Source organism: Mustela nivalis, assembly GCF_964662115.1.
Source record: "Mustela nivalis genome assembly, chromosome: 2".
NCBI lineage: Eukaryota > Metazoa > Chordata > Mammalia > Carnivora > Mustelidae > Mustela > Mustela nivalis.
In genome coordinates this window covers 52,112,992-52,136,438 of record NC_139021.1, presented here as the reverse complement: position 1 = coordinate 52,136,438, position 23,447 = coordinate 52,112,992, and the positions used below count along the sequence as shown (strand labels likewise).

Sequence of the window (23,447 nt, the reverse complement as noted above, 5' to 3'; positions counted from 1 at the left end):
TCCCCTTCCACCACCTTCTTCCTCTGGAGGATTTTAACTCTATACTCGCCTTATACCTTTCTTGTCTTGAGACAAAGTGCATCTTACGTTTAAAAAAAAAAAAACAACTCCGAATAATTGCAGCATTATATCTTAGTAGTGCATATTTCCCTGTCCACCTCTAAGTTGTCTCTGATAATGTCTGAACGCCAGGGTAGATCACAGTGATACCAATGTTATCACAAGCCCAAGTTGAAGGATCCCGCACAGTGCCCGAGGGCATGGCTCTCTTCTGGAAAATGAACGCTGCTGCGCTACAAGCCCTGTTAGATGTGATAAAGGATAGGAGAAATGAGAACACACACAAGTCCTAATTTATATACATCACTGTCAGCTGCCCTTTAAAGACTACGCAGTTTTCTAAACCATGAGGTCCCAAACTGTCACAGAAATTGCACAGAATTGCTACAGAACGATGTCTCTACTTATGTATTTCTCTATTTGTGCTGGATTAATAAAAAATCTAAGTCTTTTGTTCAACCTTCTCAACTTCTTTGGCTTATCATACACATACCAGATTTTGGCAACCCAGAAAAAGAAGACTCATTTACAAAATAATTTCACTCCAAGAGTTTCTCTTCAAACCTGTCATTAGGAACACGGAATGCACATTCTTATTTGAATGAGTAAATGAGGATTATTACATGCTTAAGACAGGTCATAATTTCTTAAGTTAAGCAACTTTGTGGGAAATAAAGAAACCAGTGAACATTAAAACCCTATATGTTGTCTTCTGAAGTTTCCTTTGGTCTCCAATTTTACAGAAATATTTATGAAGTTGCCATCAATGAAGAAACACCAGAATGACCATTTTTGGTTATCTCAGATATACATTTCCATGTTTCAAAACAGCCTGCATACACCATTAAAAATTATAAAACATTATCTATTTTTATATCCTTAGTCATGTCCTCCTTGTTGAGGTAGGTGCTTCCAACCTCTTCATTTAAAAAAAAAGTGCTGTTATGAATATCTGCACAGATTTTACACATTTTTCTCAATCACATGAAGTCATGATCTCATATCATAGAAAATATATCACCAGAGAAGATCTATTTATAAGACTGAGATCACTCGTCCTTCCCTCAGCTAATGAGAGCACCTGTGAGTGACAGAGCCGACATGAGAAAACCCAACAGAGATGTTATATAATTAACAAGTGTAATGCCTCAGCACAGTTGTGGTTGTTCTTGTCGTCACTATAACATCAACAACCACAGCCACCACAATTTCCGAAGCATCTATCACATGCCAGGGGCTCTGCAAACATCATTCCCATCCTTGGAAATTTTCATAAAGTAGGGAAGGAGTCATCTTCCCATTTCAAGTAGGAAAAGAGTTAAGGGGCTCATCTGAGGTGACATAATCTCCATCGGGGCCACACTGGTGACAGAAGCCTCCATCTCTTTGTTCTGCCCCAAACTGCCTCGTTCTTAGAAAAAAGATCACTGGAAGGGACTACTGACCTGCTCAAGCCTATTCACTAAAGACCTGAAAGTGATTTTTATGTGAGACCGTATAGGGAGACTTGTGTATGGCATCCTGCGTCTTTGGGGGGAGGTCCCAAGGCCGCCACTGCCACTGACCAAGGGACCAGTGAAAGTCTTGGAGCCAGCAGCTACCTCGATGCACCCGACCGCCTGACCCATGGGACAAGGAGACAATATTATAGCTTAATGTCCTCAACCACCTCCTTTTTTTCTCTAAGCATTTCAGCTATTTTGAAGTCTGCTGGCGGGAGGCATCTTTCTCTACATCAGAATGTAAAATCATTCTAAATTTGACAGTAATTGAGCTCCATTGCGTCTTTCCATGTCTGATCAAAATATAGCTTTGAGAGTCTACAGATAATTAAAATTTCAGGAAGTGTTTGGAGAAGCCTATTAATGTATTACATAATCATTCACCAGAGAAAAACAGGAATCTTTAAGATCACCGTTGAGCATGGGGAACTATTATTCTTTGGATTATTTTGTGTGAACAACACCAAATCCTAATGTTACACAAAGGCTAATAATGTCTTTGCTCAGAGGATTAGAATTAATTAATGACCTCTGCTTTGGACTTAAATGCTGTAAACATTGCTGTTGTTCTTGAAAACAAAGACTGCTCCTGCATCATTTTTCAGATAGAGAAACTGAAATTAAAGTACTATGGTAATATTTGCTGGATAAAACAAATGCCAAGATCAAAACTGCTAAAACTCTGAGTGGAGATTTATTATCCCCACTAATCCTTTTGCATTTCAAAGTTTATTTATTTTTACTATGCTCTTCTATGCTTGTCACTAGTTATTATGGCATAATTTTAAATTCATAAAAGAGAATGTAGAGTTAATAATATCACAAGCCTTAAAACAATATTCAAGTAATACTGATGAGGTTAGAAATGCATTTGTTATCTGAATATGTTCTTTGGATGAACCAAAAAAAAAAAAATGGTAATCTAATGTTAGAGGCTTTAACTTGTCATGCCCCAGCCAATGAGGCCATGCACAAAGAACAAAGATTTAATTTTAAAACATCAATGAGGTACCAGGTGGTGGGTATTATAGAGAGCATGGATTGCATGGAGCACTGGGTGTGGTGAAAAAATAATGAATACTGTTATGCTGAAAATAAATAAATTAATTTAAAAAAATAAAACATCAATGAGTACTTTTAAAGGGACAACTCAGTAAATCAAACGGTCATGTTCTCTTCAGTGTATTCAAATGATAAAATACAATTTCACAATATTCTGACTTCCCAGCACTCCTAAATTCTTACTTGTGAAGCAGTAACTAAAGTTGAGAAATGGACACATCTCTCCATGGCTTATATGGTGGAAACATGCCAATAATTATTTCTCACTAACTATAGTTAATGGCAACTTCTAAAAGGCCAAAGAAGAAATTTCTGGTGTAACTGCAGGTGGGGCCTGAGAATATAAGAACGATAAGCACTGGTTACTTAAAAGCCTAGGTTACTGTCTGTCAGGCATGCGTATTATTTTGGATAGTCAGTGGACTGGCCTTGGTGACAGGTCAGGCATGAACAATATAAAGGAGAGGAGCACCTTGGGCCTCTGGTGGTGCCAGTAACTGAGACGGGAAACTCAGACAGAGGAAATAAACATAAGGGTGGGAAATAAACCTAAGAACTCAGTTTGGAAAATGTTGATTTTATGGTGGATGTGGGGCATGGAGGTCAAGAAATCTGGTAGGTGGCTAAATTTAGGAATTAAGATCTTAGGAAGAAGGTTGAAAGTCATAAGCAAGATAGGAGTATGCGATCATTTTCTGCAAAGGCCGAGACAGTAAATACTTCAGGCTTTACAGACCATATGATCTATCACAACTACTCAGCTCTGCCTTTGCAGCATCAACACAGCCATAAACAACAGCTGTCAAATGAGGGTTTCTGTTCTAATAAAACTTTATTTACAAAAAACAGGTGTCAGAATGTATTCATTTGGATGGTAGGTCACAGTCTGCCAACCGGAGTTAGAGGACAGTGAAGCCCTGGGACTGGATGTGATCATGCAGGAAGAACATAGAGATGTAAGGCCAATTAGTATGGTATGAATTTGAAAACATGTAATTCTCAATTTGTATTCAGTTCAGTAAAGATATATTTTTGCTTTTTGCCTTGATATATCCCTTGCTAGCCTAGGGATATACCTATATAGCAGTAAGAAGTACAAGAAAAGCTACTAACCTAAAAAGAAAAGGGAATCTAAGGAATAAGTAAAAATAATGAACTCTTATATTTTATCTTGCCAGTAATACTATTTTCCAAACATTTTTTAAAAGCTCAATAATCACATGAAATATGCTGAATGATTAAATGTATTTAATTATCAATCATTGCTAAAATGGAGTTAAAGTCAGTTTTAATTTTCCAAAAGAATAGGAACACTGGGATGAATTATTCCTACGCATGAAATGATTTAGTATTTTGATATGAGAGAAAGGCCAGGAAGGTAGAGCAAGAGAAAATAAAATGATTAGTCTATATAAGGGCAAACAGCATTCATAACACTTAAATGTTTTTGCTTATTTCTATAGTTATTCCATAAAACTATAAATAGCTTTATAACTACTTCTTTAATAGTCATCAAAATCTTAAACATATACTCCATTGCTAAAGGACTAAATAAATGTCTTTCTGTTTAACTAAAACTCATCCAAACATTCAAATACACGTTGGGTGCTACATTAATGCCAGGGATTAAATGACCAGTATTTACTGCACAAAAATTTAAGTGTAGCTCCTACTTAGCATTGCAAGTTGGGGTTTGCTTATTTGGGGCCCTATAGATGGATGCCAAAGGGTCCTTGGCCAACTTTGGGGAGTCTCTAGACTGCCTGCAATTACATGCAAAGCTTTCTGTGCATGTGTCCTTCTTCAGAGACAGTCCAGAATGGTCATTAAATTCCTAGAGGAGTCTATTACCTCGCCAGAGCTACACCGGGATCTGTAAACAGGTTTCTTTAAAACACATTTATCTTACTTAAAAAGCCTAAATGTTTTTTTCCCACTTCCTATTTTTGGAAAGAATAAAAGACTTGATTATTAGTCCAAATTAAGCAAGTAAGTTTTTGTGCTTCTGCCCCAGACCACTGGCATTAGATCCAAACTCAAAATTGTGTCCATTAGTAAGAAGCCAAGTTTCATTCCCACTATTCACCCAGAGAAACTTACTCTTAACCTAGAATTTTTAAACAGCTCATTGTTTCCACGGATCTGAGGCACCTTTTTAATCAAGCTCAAACAGAAATCAATAAATACCCCAAGATCTGAGCACTTCTGAAATGCTGGACTATTAGTATACCTTATCTTTAAATTAATCTGCAGAGTTAATTCTATATAATAGGTATAACAGAGAAGTACCAGAATGTTTTTCTTACAGGCTGATTTTTTTAAAAAGGCAAATTACAGCAAGTTGATGGCAAAATTAAGGTAAGAATCGAAAATCCTGCTATTATTCCATTTTAGCATCTCTTGGAAAAGTAATCTATTCTTTCCAGAACAGAATAAATTTCTCTCAAGAGTTAGATTTTTCAGAGACTCTATAGCATAGAGCACACCTCCTTGCTAATTTAATTTTCTGCCTTTCCTCTGTTAATAGTTAAGACCAATTTGGAATGACTTTTCCATATTATTGAAAATCAAGAGTGTGGTTAATGCTTTCAGGCCACTATGGTAAAAAAATGTGACTCCTTCAAAGTGTATAAGATGGTCCAAATCAAGTGGACTTTTCTAAGACAGGAAGTGGCAAAGGCCCTGAATTTCAAATCTGTTTTCTGTCTACCTAACGCTATCCAACAAACATTATCTTTGATGACCACAGAACCCACACTTCCTTGGTTCGCCTGACATGAGGGACCATAAAATTATATGCAGGCTCCTCAGCAGCTTCTTTGCTACCTGAAAGAAGACATTGATTCATACATGTTCCCATTTTTATCTGTTTTGCATAAACAAAGCAGACCTGTAGAAAAGACTGGATTCATTAGCATGTAAAATACAGCCATTAGTGGAAAAGCGATATTCCCAGACATAACAAGATCAGACTCTGGCATCTGGGCTGGACCTGGGGGTTAAGAGGTAGACCATTTCCAAAAAAAAAGCTTTCCTTTGGTAAGAGTTAGTCCCAGGGGTAAATTAAATAACACTACCAAAAAAGGATGCCAGAACAAGTCATTGCTTGGGTCTACCATCACAGCAGAACAATCTATCCAACCGACCCTTCAATGAATGGGTAACTCTTAAATGTGTTTCTCTCTCAGAATCTTTTGTAAGCTCCATCTTTTGGTTGGAAAACTTGACAGGACTCACCTGCCTCAACTACCTATCACATTAACAGACAGGAGATGTGTTATCACCATGCCAGCCAGATGCTACAACCAGGAAGCAAACACTGGCTAATTACAAAAAATACAAAGTTTAAAATACCATGGATTCTACAGCAAGGGAAGGCGACAGTCAGGTCTGCTTCCAGGCGTTAATGATGAAATGGTCTCAAAGATGAAAATGAGGGGAAGATCCGGAGAAGAAAGCAGATCCAGAACATTTGGGTGCTCTCTAATGGCCAGGCACTGCTCTGGGCACTGAGTATACATGGTGAAAAAAACAAAGTCTCAGCTCACTTCCTGGTAGGTGAAGAATAACAGAAGACTAACACCAAAGTATCAGTGGGGAAGTAAATTAAGAAGGTCAAGGATTAAGAAGTGAAAATGTCTTGAGAAGTTCCTGAGCCATGGATGCTTGGGAGGTCCTCTTTGAGCAGGTAACATTTAAGTTGCAATCCACTTGTCAAGAAGAAGCCATCCTCTATGCTTTCAACTTGGAAGAACTATCTTTGCTGGGAAAAATTGGAGAGATATGATTTAGTCTCATAATCTTGCATTTTTCTCCTGTTTTTGTGTTTGAAGCATACATAATTTTTAAACAGTAGAATATTGGTCAGATTACATAAAAAGATTATAAGACAAAGCAATTTGAAATCAGTCAACAATAAAATAATTTGATCCTGCCACTCCTGACAATTTAACTGAGTGTCTCTGTGCTCTGTAACAGTACCCACGCCCATCCCCAGTGCCACCAGCTGGCTTCGAGTCCGAGTGGCTATCTGCAGCCTATACTACACTTAGACACTCAAGAGGCAAATGTCTCCAGTTAAAGTAAACAGGAGTTCTTTCTTTAGCAGAGGCTCAAGAACATGCTCAACTAAAAATTAAACTTCCCTCGTCTTCTGCAAACATAGCTTGTTTGGCTTAATAATTGCCTAACAATACCTGAAATTGTATGTACACATTTGATGGCCTAAATACATTCAAATGTGGGAAAACAAATTTCCCACATTCATGTCTGGCAGTGTGCCCTCGCGCTACGGGGCATTTACAGAGCGATGGCAAAGCCTGGTGTAAATGAAATAGCAAACCCTGGTTTATCACTCCTGAGTTTCTATATTTTCTGGCTGTCCCACTAGGAAATACTCAGCTTCATAGAATTCTCAACCTAGTGGTCATTTCCCTACATGAAGTTTTGGAAAGAATTCTAATTTCTTGTCTTCTCCCCTGTTTTCTGATTCGTCATTGTTAAAAACCCCCAGCAGAGCCAGGCTATCAGCATAACCTGTCTGACCTGTCTGATGTCTACAGAGACAGACACTTTCGGGTGTCTACATGAGGCACACGAAGAAGGGTGGGCTCTGGCATGGACCGAGCAACATGTCAACATCTGGAGAAACTATGGTTGTTCCCAGAGGTCCACCACTCAGAATTGTCATGTGTTACCAATTTGGATACAGGGTCAGCTAGCTAGCGGTGACACCTATCATTCCACTGATGACGAGTGTTGACTTGCTAAACCCAGAGGGCTAAAGAAGAATGACTTTCCTAAACAGCTTCCTGGAGGGGTGCAAAGTTAATTTTCAAAGATAGGGAAGAAGGGTAGGATTAAAGAATATGAAGCTGATTATACTGGAGGAATGTCAGAAAGACTTTGGAGGACTTTGTTAGAGCTGTTTAGAAAACATAACAAATAACCTTAACCTAATGGTTAGAGTCCAAGAGCCAACACCCTCCTCTTCCAACAGGCCCTGTAGTGTGCTTCTCATGCCAGGCAGTTTGAGTTTCTGCTGAAGATAAGATCTCAACCTCACAGCAGCAATGTCCACAAGAGTCAAACTATGGTAGGAGCCGAGATGTCCTTCAACAGATGATGGATAAAGAAGATGTGGTTCATATATACAATGGAATATTTCTCAGCCATCAGAAAGGATGAATACCCACTGTTTGCACTGACATGGTTGGAACTGGAAGGGATTATGCTGAGTGAAAAAAGTCAAGCAGAGAAAGACAATTATCATATGGTTTCTCTCACATGTGAAACATGAGGAATAGCATGGAGGACCACAAGGGAAGGGAGGGAAAACTGGATGGGAAGAAATCAGAGAGGGAGACAAAGCATGAGTGACTCTGGACTCCGGGAAACAAACTGAAGGGGGTGGGGAGATAGGGTAACCAGGTGATGGGTATTAAGGAGGGCAGGTGTTATGATGGGCACTGGGTGTTATACACCACTAATGAATAACTGAATACTACATCAAAAACTAATGATGTACTATATGTTAGTTAACTGAATTAAAAAAAAAAATCTCAACCTCAACACTCCAAAAATAACTCTTGGAATCGTCTTACTTTTGCCAAGTGAGTCATCTACTCATAAAAAGAACAGCAACTTTCTTGGGGCTTAATGGGAGAAACCCTTGAACATGGACATGCCATCCCGCTGTATCAATGCCTAACACAGCGAGACAAAGAGAAACAAATGTGACCAGCAGTGAACAGTAACCACAGTGAACAGCTTTATGTCCTTTCCTTTCTAGTTCCTAGAACCCTCCTCTGAAGAGGCTCTCACACTGTTGCTACCAGGAGAGATCAAACAGGGAAGAGCCAAAGGGGCAGTGTCTAAGAGATTTGTCCCAAAGCTCTGGAGGGGGACTGGGGCCCCCTGGGAGCTACAGACCCAACAGGAGCACCCAGCTGCCCTCCGAAGCAGGTAGTGAAGTTTCCAGTTCCTAAACTTCCTTTTCCAAGGAAACTGTGGCTACTGGTAGATGAGTTAATCACTGGAAATCTTTTCACAGAAAATCGTGGACCACTTAAACTGGAAAGAGCTTTGTTTTTCATGCAAAAATATTCCTCATTTCAACTACCCATTTTTTCTTTTGTTTTCTCTTTCCATTCTCTTTAAAAAATATCAACAAGTTACTTTTAAAAGAAAAAAAAATCTTGATATATGGAAGATGATGGAAGTCAAGTGAATAACTCTCACTTACCTTTATTTTAATGAACAAACACAATGACACTATAAATAAAACTTCAATCCTTGAGAAGCTCAAGAACTCAACCTTGGGTCACCCAGCTGCTAGGATAGCATCCAGGTCATCTGACTCCTCAGCCAGTTCTACCGTGTAAAGATCAGAGAACTGATAGATAAAATTCCAGGAGCACCTTGGTGGCTCAGTCAATTAAGAATCTGACTTGTTTTTTGGCTCAGGTCATGATCTCATAGGTCATGAGATCGAGCCCCGTGGTGGGCTTGGCACTCAGTGGGGGGTCTGCTTGAGATTCTCTCTGTCCCTCTCCCTCTGTCCCTCCCCTCACCCACATGTGCATGCTGAGCAGGGAGCCTGATGGAGAGCTCAATCCCAGGACCCTGGGATCATAACCTGAGCCCCAGAGCCAAAGGCATATGCTTAACCATCTGAGCTACCCAGATGTCCCACAGAGGTATCCTGTCTTCTTAAAATACCACCAAGTAGACAAAAGTATTCCAAAGTGAAGGAAGTATCCCCAAAAGGGAACACACTTGCGTTACCTGCCCTTTGGGGATACCCATGCTGTGGGATCCCTGCACTATGGGACAACTTTACAGGGTTGCAATCAACAGGCCCAGCTCGTCTTTCAGGAGCAAGCTGACAGACTTGGTGTCAACAAGGGGTTGTCGTTGAAGCTCTGATTCTATCCAGCCTGATGTTCCAATTTTAGTTACACTTCCTTTAGGTTCGTTTGCAAAGTGGCAACAAAAACAAACAAACAAAAAACCAAAAACCCAGAGGATGGACGTTAACCATATGCTGAAATTTTCCTTTCACACTTGGGAGCACAGCAAATGCACTTTTTCAGGCTTATGAAGTAACCCTCCAGCATCATTGATTTTCGAGTCTTACAAAAGCTCTCCGTATTGTGCCTTCACCACAGCCTTACGCTGCTGTAACTCCTGTCAGACATCATCTTAGCCTTATGAATAAATAAAACTATGCTCTGGGGAAACATTGATTTAAGAGGAAAAATCAATACCCATCTAGCACGTGATCGACTTGAGCTTTAAGGCTACTTATCCCCAAAGTACAATGCAATAACTGAGTGTAAAACCATACCTTTTGCACCCTAATAAAAGGTAAGCGAGGGTAGGGGAAATTGGCAGGCGAATGCTTGCCTGCCATAGTTCCTAGCATAGCAGGATTTTTCTTTACAAAGTAGTTAGCAGATATTTCCAAAAGGGAGGAGGTAGGGAAGGAGAAAAAAGAAATGGATGAACCAATGGTACCAAAATCTTGATAGTGTGTGAATATGGATTGTGAATATATGAGAATTCACTCTATTATTAATTGTCCTATGTATGCAAGATTTCACATAAGAACATGAAAGGTATTTATGTTTGCTTGGAGAAAACTCTACAAAGCTGACAGCAGCCAAGATGCTGATAATGGTTCTCTTTGGCTAAGAGCCTCCCGTGGAAGCTTTTCTCCTTCCTAGGGAGTTCTGCATTTTCCAGTTTTCTGTAGTGAATATGTATCTTGCTTTTATAACTCAGAAGACACACACACAATAAATGTAGCTAAGGACAGCAAAAAAAAAAAAAAAGAAAAAGATTAGAGAGACTGCCAAGGATTTGGTTGACTACTGGCCCAGAGAAAGCCAAGACTCACGACGTAACACATACTTTTCTATTCAGCTCTTTCTTACTGCTCTTGGACATTTTTCAGGGCAGAAGCAGGTTGCTATTAAAATTGACTGGTTTTAAAAATAAAGCTAATAGCTTCTGCTGCAATTAACCTCATCTTTGTGAGCCAAAGATGAAACAAGAGATAAAAGCTGGCTAAAGTCACTATTTCCTCAGCCCTGCTCTCACCCGACAAGCTAAACCTATTTTCACAGTGGAGACAGTTGTTCAAAGTCCTGACAGGCCTGTGGTAACCTCTGGTTACAAAGCCAAGGCTTTTGTCTTCCTGCTCACAATTGGTTGGAATTAAAAATGAATTCCATTCTTTTTCTCTAACTCCTCAAAGATCCAGTCTTTTGCTAATTGTGTTAACTGCGGTCTCTCAAGAAACACTCATGTGTTGATTTGGATTAGGGCTCATGTCTCACCAAACAGTTACTGATGCTGTTCCTTCTCATTGCTTGTCTTTCTGATATGTGGGAAGAACAAGTCTGGAAATTTAAAGCACTTTTTCCAAGTCAAAGGCGATTAGAGGCCTGGAAATAGGTCGGGGTAATCTAAATTTTGAACCTCAAATTTAAGCACAGTGAAAAGTAACTACTGTCATCACCAAAGCTGGTGAGGATATTGGCTGAATCTACTTCTAAGTTGGAAATGACACACAATTAAAATTCCAAAAGTATCTATAGGAGGGTCAGACATATAAGTGGATAATTAAATACAGCACAATCAGAGACACAACTTAAGAACTGTGGAAGCCCAGTTATATCGGGGGATCAGGAGGGCTTCTCGCAGGACATGAAAACTGAGGTGGATCTGGAAGGGTGTGCTGGAATTTATCAAGGAAAAAAGGGCAAGGGCATTCTCAGAAGTAAGAACAGCACGCACAAAGGCACGTGTGCCTGAAAGCCCGCTGTGTGTTGGAATATCCTGAGAAATTCAGTCTAAATGAAGCTGAAAGTCTAAATGATGCTGAAGTGGGGAGAGGCAAGCAGTGCATGAGAGGGCTGCACAGAGCCAGTCGTGGAGTCCACACCAAAGTGTTTGGATCTATTCTCAAGGTTAAAGTGTACACAGAAGTCACTGAGTAGGAAACCACGTTCTAAATCGGGGAGCAAGGGACCTAAAATCGGTAGAGTTTTGGAAGAGACTTACGTTAGTTCTAGCAACAGACTGAAGGCCAGTCATGAGGGCCAGAACTATATAGTGACGGTAGCAGACAGAGGAGAGACTGGGAAGATATTTACAGCAAACATTTGTAGCAGCTGGCAGTTAATATTTGGCCTCACCAAGCCCCAGTCACTGTTCTTGGAATTTTCATATATGATCTTAAATCCAGAATCTGGTGTGCACTGGATGCAGAGGGTGAAGCAATGTCAGGCTGGAGATTTCTGGCTTAAGTCACAGGGTCGACAGTGATGCCTTTAAGTGAAATATTGATTCCAGGAGAAGGAATCCGTTATAAGCAGAAGGCGAGCAGGTGGGCAAGGGGAAAATGTTTCACTGAATCCAATATTAATTTTGAGAGCTGCCGGGGATACACAAGTGAAGATAACCAAAACATTGGGGTCAGGAATTCGGCAGAGAGCACACTGGAAATTTGGTCGGGGGGAAAAAAAAATCCTCCGTTAAATTTAAGCAATCGGCCATGAACAAAAAAAGGAGCACACAATAAATACAATGCTTTCCAAAAACTCAAGACTGTGATTCCACTACAGAAACATCTGAGACCTATTCTATAATATATATTTCTGAGTTAAACCTTAATGCCCCCCTAACTGGAAAATGTTTCATTTCAGGCCCACAAATAAAATGAGTAAGGCAAGCAGCTAGTGGAAATGGAAGTGCATTAGAGAAAATATTTAATCCCCAAATTGAGATTTTAGTCAAATGTTGGGTGATCAGAGTGAAGCATTTTTGGAGTGTGGATAATCAAAGCTCTTAATGCACTGATTCTTTAGGCTAAGTTAACTAACAAAAGGCAGGCTGTTTTCCAGAATCTGTAGTCATATTTAGAAAGACCTCAGAGGGTAATCAAAATGACCCCGAAATCACTCCCTGTTCTTGTAAGAGGAAAGGGTTACTCTGAAAGAGAAAGAAATTCTCAGCAACTTAAAAGAAAGATTTAATTAAAAGACAGTGGCCTATTTTACTGGATTCATTCTGTAAAGAGATCAGGAACATTCAAGCCAGATGTATGCCTTTCTTTCTAGCCCCGCAGAGGAATTGCATAATGATGTATAATGGATAGAGGTCAGTCAGGTCACAGTGTTTGAGGTTTGTAAATCTTTTAAATGGGTGAACATAGCACTTTGCAGCCCAGGATTCATTATAAAAATTGAGAATCAAGTAGTAAGCTAACTGCTATAACTAAATCTAAAATATCTTTGTGTTAACTTGTCCTTCACTTAGGTTGAATAATTTTTTTTTCTGGATTCGGTTCTATTCGAAAATGACCCAAAGTCATTAAGGAAATTTGATACAACTTTATCATTAGCATATATGAGATTCCTTACACCACTGAGAACAGTGAACACAGCCTCACAATTTTGATTGTGGTGGCAGTGACATTGGAGAACACCACAGCATCCTATTAATCTATCCAACAAACCCTCAAGACGGTAACAGTGATTATCCTTATCTCGAAGTTGAGTAGAGAGACCGAGAGGGTAGGCATTTTGTCCAGTCCCTCACTGGTATTAGAAGGCAGAGCCAGGGTTGTGCCCATCACCAATAGGAAATGCCACACTATAGAAAGCATAACCATTGATGTCTCACAATCTCTATGGCAAAAACCCCTGGTGCTGAATTAGGAACTGTACAGGCTAATACTCTTGAGATTTTTCAGCTTCAAAGCTGTGTCTAAGTTCTACAGTGCAGGGTCCCCAAATAATCTATCGATTCCCATACAAACTTAAGCTAAAAGCAAGCTTGAATAAGCGAGAACATAGAATACATCAGATATGTGAATACCTTGAAATCACTCTTTTCCGGCTCTGAAGTTACACCCAACTGCTGAAATAAGAGAACGGCCTTGTGTTTTCTGGAAAGGAAACACAAGAAGAAACAATTTCAAAACTCTGAACTGAAGGAACATTACAATAGCTAAGGGTAAAATGATCACCTTTTCATTTACCTATTAAGGTTCTGAACAATAAGAAAAGCAACCAACAACTCTTTAATTAACCTTTAGTATTTTAATACTATAAAAAAAGAATGTTGAAAAACAAAGGTTAAACCTTTCATTTAAAATATTCACAGACCTATATATTTATCTGAAATTTATATATGCGGAAAAGTGTACATGACATTACATGTGCTCCCAACAATGAATAATTATGCCCTGGAGGTTTTAGACACATTGCTGCATTCTGCCTTTCTCTCCACAGACATGGACAGTGACTATGGGTTAGTACTGCACACCTCACACAGAGACCTTCTGAGTTCTGCAAGATACCGTGGGTTAAAACAAAAAGGGCTGCATGTCCCAGATGATGATGGCCTTTTCAAGACAAAGATAGCTGGAATAAAGTGGTACAGAACAGTGTGATAATTATTACAATATATTTAGGCATATTATTTTATTTTCATCTTGAAATGTGCTATATTTTTGTTAGCATCATTCTTACCTTAAAATAAAAATCCTATTACTTATAAAGATCATTTCCTCTAAGAGGAAGGGTGATGCTATTTTGAGGAATGTAATCTCAAATCTGAAGTTTTGTTTTTGTTGACTATGGATCTAGGAAGGCAACTTAAAATATGTTAAGTGGAAGTAAAAGGCAGGGGTCATGAAAGAATGGCCCAATAACTAGACTGAATATTCTCAGAAACAGTATCCACTGATGTAAACCGATGCAATTTTTTTTTCCTTTTTGGTAGTGTAAAAGAGAAAAGAAAGCCATTTCTTATGAAAAAAATGAAATGCAAGTGAATGCTAGAAAGAACAAGAGATAGTAAAATTGACAATAAGCAAGGTGGTGTTTGCTCTGTGAGCTGCCGTATCAGACTCTCCAGGGGCCACCAAGAGCCCCCCAACCCCTACTGCACCTCATGGAGCCTACACCCACATAGTCTAAGAGCCTGAATATAAGCTCCAAGAGAAAAAGGGCCATAAATGGCAAGGGAGAGTCACACATCGGGGAGGCAGGGAAATGGTAAAGATCACATTTACCATATTTCAACAAAGAAAGGCAACGGAAATTCTTTCCTCTTCACCTTTTGCTGGGAAATTCCCCATTCTGTACCACTAAGTGTTACAGTTCAGCCATATCATGGGTTTTGGTAGGTTTCCTGAAAACTTATCATTTATAGAGCCAGGAAGATGCATTTCAAGCTCTAATCAACTGCGTCAGAAGCAAGTGTTGAGAGTAGCACCTGTTTAGAAGTGGAGAACTATTTTGAGACTCTGCTACCTCTGTCTAACAAGCCTTTCTGAAAAACCTCTGTGCTATCTCAAAGCGAAGAGGAGAAGGCCCAGTTCCAGAGACCAAGTTACCAATATACATGATACAGAGACACAGGTAACAACAGACCTATGTCCAGGTTGTGAAGAGACCACAGAAAAGAGAGTGAGGGCTCTGTGCATAGGACTCTCCAAAGCTCTTCGGATGAAACCCAAGCCACTTGGCACAGTGTGACAAGCTCCCCATCACACACCTGCCACCATGCCCAGCACCCTAGTGGAGCCTCCGCCTCATCTCCCTAAGCTCCCACCCACAGTTCTCCCTGCCTCTGCCACACTGTCGGTTTACTGCCTTTTTAAGAGGTCGAACAACTCGACCTCGAAATGAATATTGAGTAAAGCAGTTGTTTTTCAGCTGGAAACAATCTGTAATGTGCTTATTCAGAGTAGGTGGATGCTGGTACCTGGCAGGGGTGGTCCACCAACCTAGACCCACAGCCTGTCACAACCTTCTCAATCTTGCCTGTCTCTCTCTCTCTCCCCCCCACCTTTTTTTTTTTTTTTTTTTAAAGATTTTATTTGATAGAGACATGGCGAAAGAGGGAACACAAGCAGGGGGGCTGGGAGAGGGAGAAGCAGGTTTCCCTGAGCAGGGAGCCTGATGTGGGGCTTGATCCCAGGACCTTGGGATCATGACCTGTGCTGAAGGCAGACGCTTAACGACTGAGCCACCCAGACACCCCCAATCTTGCCCGTCTCTTCTTTAGAGTCCAGTAGAGAAGTAAACTACAAAGGGCAGTGCAAAGTACAGAGCACTGGAATGTGGGGCTGGGAGATTCTTTGTTCTGAAGGGTTGGTGTTCCTACACGCCTCAGCTGTGGTGACCAAAAAGGTCTCTGGACTTTGGCAACTGTCCCCTTAATGGCAAAATCACTTCCTAGCTGAGAATCACTGGTCTCAATGAATGATGACTTATTAAAGCATAGTAATATTTTTATCTTAACTTCCATACTTTGCAGAAAGACAACAAATTGGATAAGGACCAGCAGAAAGGGAATGGGTGAGGGAAAAGAGAGGGAGGAAAGCACATATATTGAGCACCCTCTGTATTCTCGGCCCTAATACAAAACACACTCTGCTTTGGATTCCTCAACCAAAGCTTACTCAAAAGCTTGGGAGGCAAGGATCTATGCTGGCAATGTTATTAAAAGCAAAACTCTTCAGAATGAAATTAAAATAAATATTTCTAGAACTTTCCACACTGATACACCTTTCCTTCACTTGCAATGGACCAACTGCCTGCATTTCTCATCCTTGAAATGGGCAGCACTACACAGTCCCATGGAGAGTGCCTCCATTTGTGGCTTCATAGGACATTTCCTCTACCAACTTAAAGCCATGTACGTGGTTGTTTTCATAAGCATAGGCCCAAACAGCGTCATATGCATGGCAAATATCCTCTTTCCTAAATGCACGACAAAGTAGGCATAGTTAGCCTGTGGAATTGTCAAATGCTTTCATTACAGCTCTCTGTCAGGTCCCAAGTAAAGACAGCATGCTCTGTAGCCCAGAACAGGAGGGTTGGTTAAAGGCTCATGTGACTATCGACCTCCCTGAGAGTGTTTACTGAGAAAGCACAGGAATTCTTGGACAGAATTAGATGTTGGTCATTTTCCCTCCTGATCCCGGAAAAGCCTGGCAGGCTCAGCAACCTCTAGGACATTTGGCAGTGTCAGGTCCAAAGGGGTCCCCAAACAAGGGTCTCCCATAGCCTTGTCTGTTCAGAAAGGATGACAGTGGCTTTTAAAATATCTATGTTGAATGGAATACTATGCAGCCATCAAAAATGAAATCTTGCCATTTGTGATGACGTGGATGGAACTACAGGGTATCATCCTTAGTGAAATAAGTCAATCGGAGAAAGACAACTATCACATGATCTCCCTGATATGAGAAAGTGGAGATGCAACATGGGGGGTTTGGAGGGTAGGAGAAGAATAAATGAAACAAGATGGGATCGGGAGGGAGACAAACCATAAGTGACTCTTAATCTCACAAAACAAACCGAGGGTTGCTGGGGGGAGGGGGGTCAGGAGAGGAGGGTGGGGTTATGGACATTGGGGAGGGTATGTGCTATGAGGAATGCTGTGAAGTGTGTAAACCTGGCGATTCACAGACCTGTGCCCCTGGGGATAAAAATACATTATATGTTTATAAAAAATAATAATAAATAAAAAAATTAAAAAAAAATTAAAAATCTATGTTGATATATTGTTTTTGTTATAATTAGCTTTTTCAGATTCTCTTCAAATATAATCACATCTTCCACTCTAATACATCTAATATCTCTTCAAATGCGTTATTGAAGGATAATTTCCATGTGCTGGACACTATTCCTCGTGGTGTTTCCATACTGACCAAGGCAGACAAAATTCCCAGCCCTTATGGAGTGTCCTGGTAGGGGATGGGAGACAAACCAGCCATCTGGCAAAACAGTTATGAGAATTACTAAACAACTGAAGCTAGTCTGGGGCATGGGTACAGTCATGCATGCCCTTCAACGTGACCATCATGGTGGCACCACTGGGAGACTCAGAGAATGCCCAGTGCTCCCATGGCTCCTCCAGAGGAGACCCCAGACATGGGCCCACATGCAGACATGGGGGTGAACCCAACAGATGCATGTGAGAAGCAATTTTATCAGCGGAAAGTAAAGAGGGGAAAGAAAACGGTGAAGGTTTCACAGAAGAGCAGAAAGTAGGGTTGAGTCCTCTGGAAGAGGGAAATTGTGAATGAATGGACAAGGAAACCAGCAGTCTTAGGGGTCCACTGGGTAAAAACAAGACCTATTAGTGCAGGGATGCGTGTCCCTCCAGCCATATCAGCAGCACAGATGTGGGCGGGCAGAGAGATAGTGTAAGCAGGTGAGTAAAATGAGGAAAGAGAGAAAGAAGCAAAGAACCTGAAGGTATAGCAAAGGAATGTTTGGAGGGAATGGAGAGAGAGAATGGCATCTAAGCGGGGTAACTGCGAAAGGAGAACACGCAGGAGTGACAGTGGAAATTAGCAGGATCAATGGACTGTAGGTCCTGGCAGAGCCCCAAAATGCCTGAAAGTAAGGTGTGGGGTATAGTTGAACACAGAGGTGGTGCCTGGAGAACAGGATGCTTGGAGGGAGAGTGGGCTAAACCCTCACTATTCGAAGTGTGGTCCCCGGACCCGTAGCAGCATCAGCATCTGGGGACCTGGGTGAAATGCAGACTTTCGGATCTACTGAATCTGAATCTACATTTACCAGGTGACTCATGTGCACACTAAATTTGAGGGAGACCTGGCTTACATCTGAGCCTGACCAGAAGCATGGGCACCAGATAAAAAAAAGCTACTGAATCAGTTTCTGAGGTTAGGGACTTCCCTGGGGTTCTGCTCCCCTTCCTCCACTTTAAACGGCTCATTTTGGCTTCCTGGGTTTCCATCCAGCTGCCTTGTGCCCTTGCTCCGTCCTGCCCTGCAGCCTTACAATATTGCTGGCAGGCTTTAGATTCCATTTACCAAAGAAGGCAGCCCCTCCAAGCGCCTCATTCACATTCCCGCCCTTGCTGTGTAAGCAAATGACATCCCCCTGCTGCCTGAGACCAAGTTCCAGCTAGCCCCCTCTGCTCTCACCAGCCTTCGAGGTAGTAAACTGATACTTAGCGCCCTCCATCCAGCCTGAATAATTCCACATGTCTACGCAGACCCATTACTAGGCACGGATGCAAAATATACGTATTGACAAAACATAATAATATGACTTTTTAAAGCTGCAGCTTCCTGCTATTGTAATTACTCAGGATTTTGTGTCTCCTTTAAATATGAGCAGGCTGCCTTCACTCTTTATAGTTACTTTCATAAAACAAAGAAAACAACAGCTGTACACGACACTACAGGATGAAAGATGAGGTTGAGCCTAATTAATGTAGGCTCTGCTTCAATAACAGCTTTATTCCTGATAAACAGAGTGTGACATTTTCATTAACCCAGATACAAACTCCCGTACAAACACTCAGAGGTGAAAGAATATAAAAATTCCAAATTTAGAATCTGTCACTCTTCTCTTTCAGTTCCAAATGATCCCAGATGCTGTCACTTGCAGCAGTTTTATTTTGGTGAGTAAAAATGACCGCTTACGAGTCCTACTACTTGCAGATGCTGTGCTACACAACCCGTACAACCTCATCTCATGTAACGTTCAGGAGAATTCCATGGGCTCTGTACTACTGTTATTCTGGTTCCACAGAGGGGAAAACTGAGCCTTGGAAAGGATAAGTAACACAGTCGGTGAGTGGCTGAGCGAAGTGTCAAACCCAAGTTTGATCGAAGGTGGAGCCTCACTGAAACATACCATTTCAGACTGGATTCACTTACAGCTGTCACCCCAGAGTGTGGCCCTTGTGTCACTGTGTCCCAAAGCATATGCACAGTCACCACTAAATATTACATGTGCCTACATGAGTCAAGAAGGTATAAACCAATGCTCTTTAATCTCATCATCCATAAATATTTTGATACAGACCCTCTTGGTTAGTTGGGACCTTTTCTAGATCTGTGGTAATTCTTTCAGTTGTTTCTAAGCTAGAAGAAATGAACAAACTGAGCCAATCTAACATCATTCTGATAAATTTTGACGTGGTTATAACAAACCTGCTCATCACTATGGGTACCTGAATGCAATCTCTGGTGGGTGGGTGGCCTGGCCTCGAGGAACAGAATCTGTTCCGCTAGCAGGAGAAAAGGCTGGCAATGGCCTCTCGTCTGACCCCTTCCTCCATCAAGACAGCAGAGACCTCAGATCTGTTTAACAAGCATACAGGAAAGAAGAGACCCGAATCCAAACCTTCCTGTGTGAATTAACTACCAAGAGACTTGGGACACACCTGCTTCCTTCCCTGAATCCCTTAACTGCCCATAATTCAGAGGTACTAATGACTGGCCCTGCCTGCCCTGCTTCCCGAGGATAGCATGAGGATGACCTGATGGCCCCAAGGCCTTGGGATGGAAAGAGCTGAGGCTAATGAAACTGTGTCCACACAATACATTAAGCAATACGAAATCAGGCCAGGACACCTACACGAGGTAATCAGAGTTGGCAAGTGAGGCCAATAAAATATATTTTTTAAAGTTTTTATTTATTTATTTGACAGAGAGGAGGAGGAGAGAGAGAGAATGAGAGAGAGAGAGAGCACAAGCAGGGGGAGCAGCAGAGGGAGGGAAAAGCAGGCTCACCACTGAGCAGGGAGCACCTTGCTGGGCTTGATCCCAGACCCCGGGATCATGACCTGAGCCACCCAGGAACCTCTAAACATTTCTTCTGAGGTTAGTACAGCCAAAATAAACAACAATAACAACAAAGGAAGCCTCAGAAACTGACCTTCCCATTCCCAAATCCCCATCGGTAAAACAGAAACCTCTTCAAGTAAAAATCACAGAACCCCTTTCTAGTTTCCCAGATTTTAAAAGGAACAAAAAGCTATAAGAAAACAAATGTCCCAAGGCCCATGCTGAATACATAACCTTTTTATTTTAATACATCCTATAACTGGATGAATATTTATCACTCAATATTTATAACTGTCTCTGCATAGTTCTCCATCTGTCTTAGGTTGTCAAGTCTGATAAGGCAAGGGCCAAACCTATTTAGTTCTTTTTGTAAAGCATGTGAAATTGTTATGCATAATTAGGCACTTAAAGGGTTTTTGATGAAGATGATTATGAAGACTGAGAACAGTTAATACCATGGCAGGCATGTTTCCGGAAACCCTCCTGTCGTTCTGAAATGTCAGATGATCACGCCCATAGACTCATAGAGCTAATGGGCTTGGGGACAGCGCAGAGCTAGCGAAACAACACGTGGTTTGTGGCCCAGCAGCAGCAGCAGCATCACCGCCGGAAGCTCATGAGAAAGCCAAAGCTCGGGCCCCACCCCAGACCTACTAAATGAGAAGCTGCAATTTAACAGGATGCCCGGGGACCATGTAAGCACACTGAAGTCTGAGAAGCACACACCAGAGAACCATACATACAGTTCAACATACTTCATTTCACAGATGGGGAAGTAAGACACCCAGAAAGGCTGAGCGACAGATCCTGAACTGGGCTTGGTACCTTCCCAGCCCAACATTCTACCACCTCTTGCTCCTTCAGGCGTATTCCTCCTAAAATTACTCTTCTGTACATCTACGAATATGTGACCGTCTACAGCTTCCTGAGAACACATGTTTCTGTTTGACATGGAGTCCCTGATTCTTTCAACATTTTTTTAAAGATCTTATTTATTTATTTGAGAGAGTGAGAGAGAGTGAGCATGAGCCTGGTGGGGATCGGGTGGCAGGCAGAGAGAGAAGCAGACTCCCCACTAAGCAGAGAGCCCGATGTGAAGGCTCTATCCCAGGACCCGGTGATCATGACCTGAGCCAAAGGCAGATGCATAATGGACTGAGCCACCCAGGTGCCCTCTTTCAACATTCTGAATACACTCATAAGATGCTGGAAACCGAGCTCTAGAAAACCATCTTCTAGTACTGTGTTGGCTTACGGCACGCTGCCTGCAGTGAGAGACCACACCATAATGGTGTGTGAAACTGGACAGCATGCTTCTTGGTCGAAATCCAGATCCCAGGTTTCTGCACATTTCAGGTCTAGGGATGCAGCCCAGGCTGCCAATCATCTTTGCCCTTTACTCCCTACTTCACTAAATGCTCCCAAGGCTTGGCTGCTCCATGGCTCTGCCTTGAAGTTCAATTAAATGAACAGAATTCAAACCCACAGGGATATGAATTAAAAAAAAAAAAAAAGAACAATTGGAAAATTTTCAATCAGCTCTTTGAGTTGCCGTTGATCCACGGGTTTGTCACTTTTAAGCCAGTTCCCTCTACACTTTCCCCATCAGCCATATTATGCATTTCCTACATCAGATTAGGAGCCATTCATTTCTAACTAAATTAGGGGAATTTTATTATGGGTTTCCCCTTCGACCTCAGCCACAAAAACTAGTTAGTAAAGAGTATTCGCTATTCAAATTCCATCACTGTTGTGCAACTAATACTTCCCAAAAGGTTGAAAAGGACTGAGGCACACTTTAATCAGATCTGTAAATGGCAGATATCTGTCTTGACTCACATGTGAAGACCAAATGGCATCTTCCAACCTATGATGATAATACTAATTTCTGGAAAAAATATCAATTTCTCTATCTATGAAAAGATTGGCTATATTTTTTCAACAACTCGGAGTTTTCTTTGTGTATGTTTAGAAATCAGAAAATGATTTACTGAACATAAAAGGAAAGCTGAAGAAGGCATGTTTTAAAAACACAAAAGATTAATTGAATCAATAACTGGAAGTTTAGACTAAAGTTTTGGGGGAAAAATGTGAAAATTTTACTGAAAGCAAAACATTTAGATCAGCTGGAGACAAGAACAGACTGACCTATGTCGTAGGTACCACTTCCTAAATAAACCCTCAGAGAGACTACCTTATGAAAGACAGCCAGGCTTACCTTTGAAGCAGTGTTCTCTGTCTCAAGGCAACATCCTTCATAAGAGAACATTCCATCATTTGAGGATACAAAGTACCCCCAGAAAAGACCAGAAAAGATGAAGAAGAAAAAATACCAAGAGAAGATACAGCTTGCTGAAATGCAAGCAGCCTATCACAAACTAGCTGAAGTATCAGGTTTTAAGAAACATTCATTGCATCTTTGAGGTTGTGTTAAATCAGTCTATTAAGCACTAAGAACAGGGCCTAGCTTACAGTTAGTGGAATGTAAAATCTACCAGCATTAAACCCACATTCCCAAATTCCTGAACAACAGCAACTGAATGAAACTATTTAACTGTTGCCTTTTAGATAAAGAATACTCCCTGTTTGCCACAGTCTTCACCACTCCCTAACGTCTCCCAGATACTGCAACCAGGTGCTAGCAGCTTCTGATTGTTGCAGGTCACTGCTGTTGTTCTTGGAGTTAACAAAAAGGGATGTAGCTTTACCCACCTCTCTACCAAATCACTGGCGGGGTCCTGGGAGGGCTTTGAAATCTGGCTCCCTTAATTCATTTAATGTACCCACACGAGCTTGTGACTCATACCCTGAAAAACGCTTTCAAGCAGCTGCTTCTGCCAGCACCATTCTCTTCTCCCCTTTCCCATCCCCAGTTAGAATTCATTTCTTCAAGGCTTTTGCCATCTTTCTGATCTCATCAGTTAGAATCTACTGCTTCATTATTATGTGTATTTAGAATGAGTCCTCTGGACTATGAATCATTTTAAGCCAATGGTTGGATCTTCTTCTTCCTTCACTTGAAGTTTTCATTGCTCACAACATCCAGCTGCAGCTTCTCAACCTTTCTATTGGAGCCATCATCATCACCATCTTCACATACATACAGACCTCAGCATGGACCTGAAGAGTGTGTGTGTGTGTGTGTGTGTGTGTGTGTGTGTGTGTGTGTGTTGGGGGGGCACTCT

General features: G+C 41.2%; 1 protein-coding gene across 5 annotated transcripts in view; it reads right to left on the bottom strand.

Moving 5' to 3' along the window:
- Window positions 1–23,447, bottom strand: part of PAG1 (phosphoprotein membrane anchor with glycosphingolipid microdomains 1) — a 139,727-nt gene that overhangs the window by 78,661 nt on the left and 37,619 nt on the right. For all 5 annotated transcript variants that reach the window (XR_014308499.1, XM_082719438.1, XM_082719440.1 and 2 more), the window contains exon 2: window positions 13,512–13,581. The gene's annotated coding sequence lies outside the window, so the exon portion shown is untranslated. The remainder of the gene's footprint in view (window positions 1–13,511; window positions 13,582–23,447) is intronic.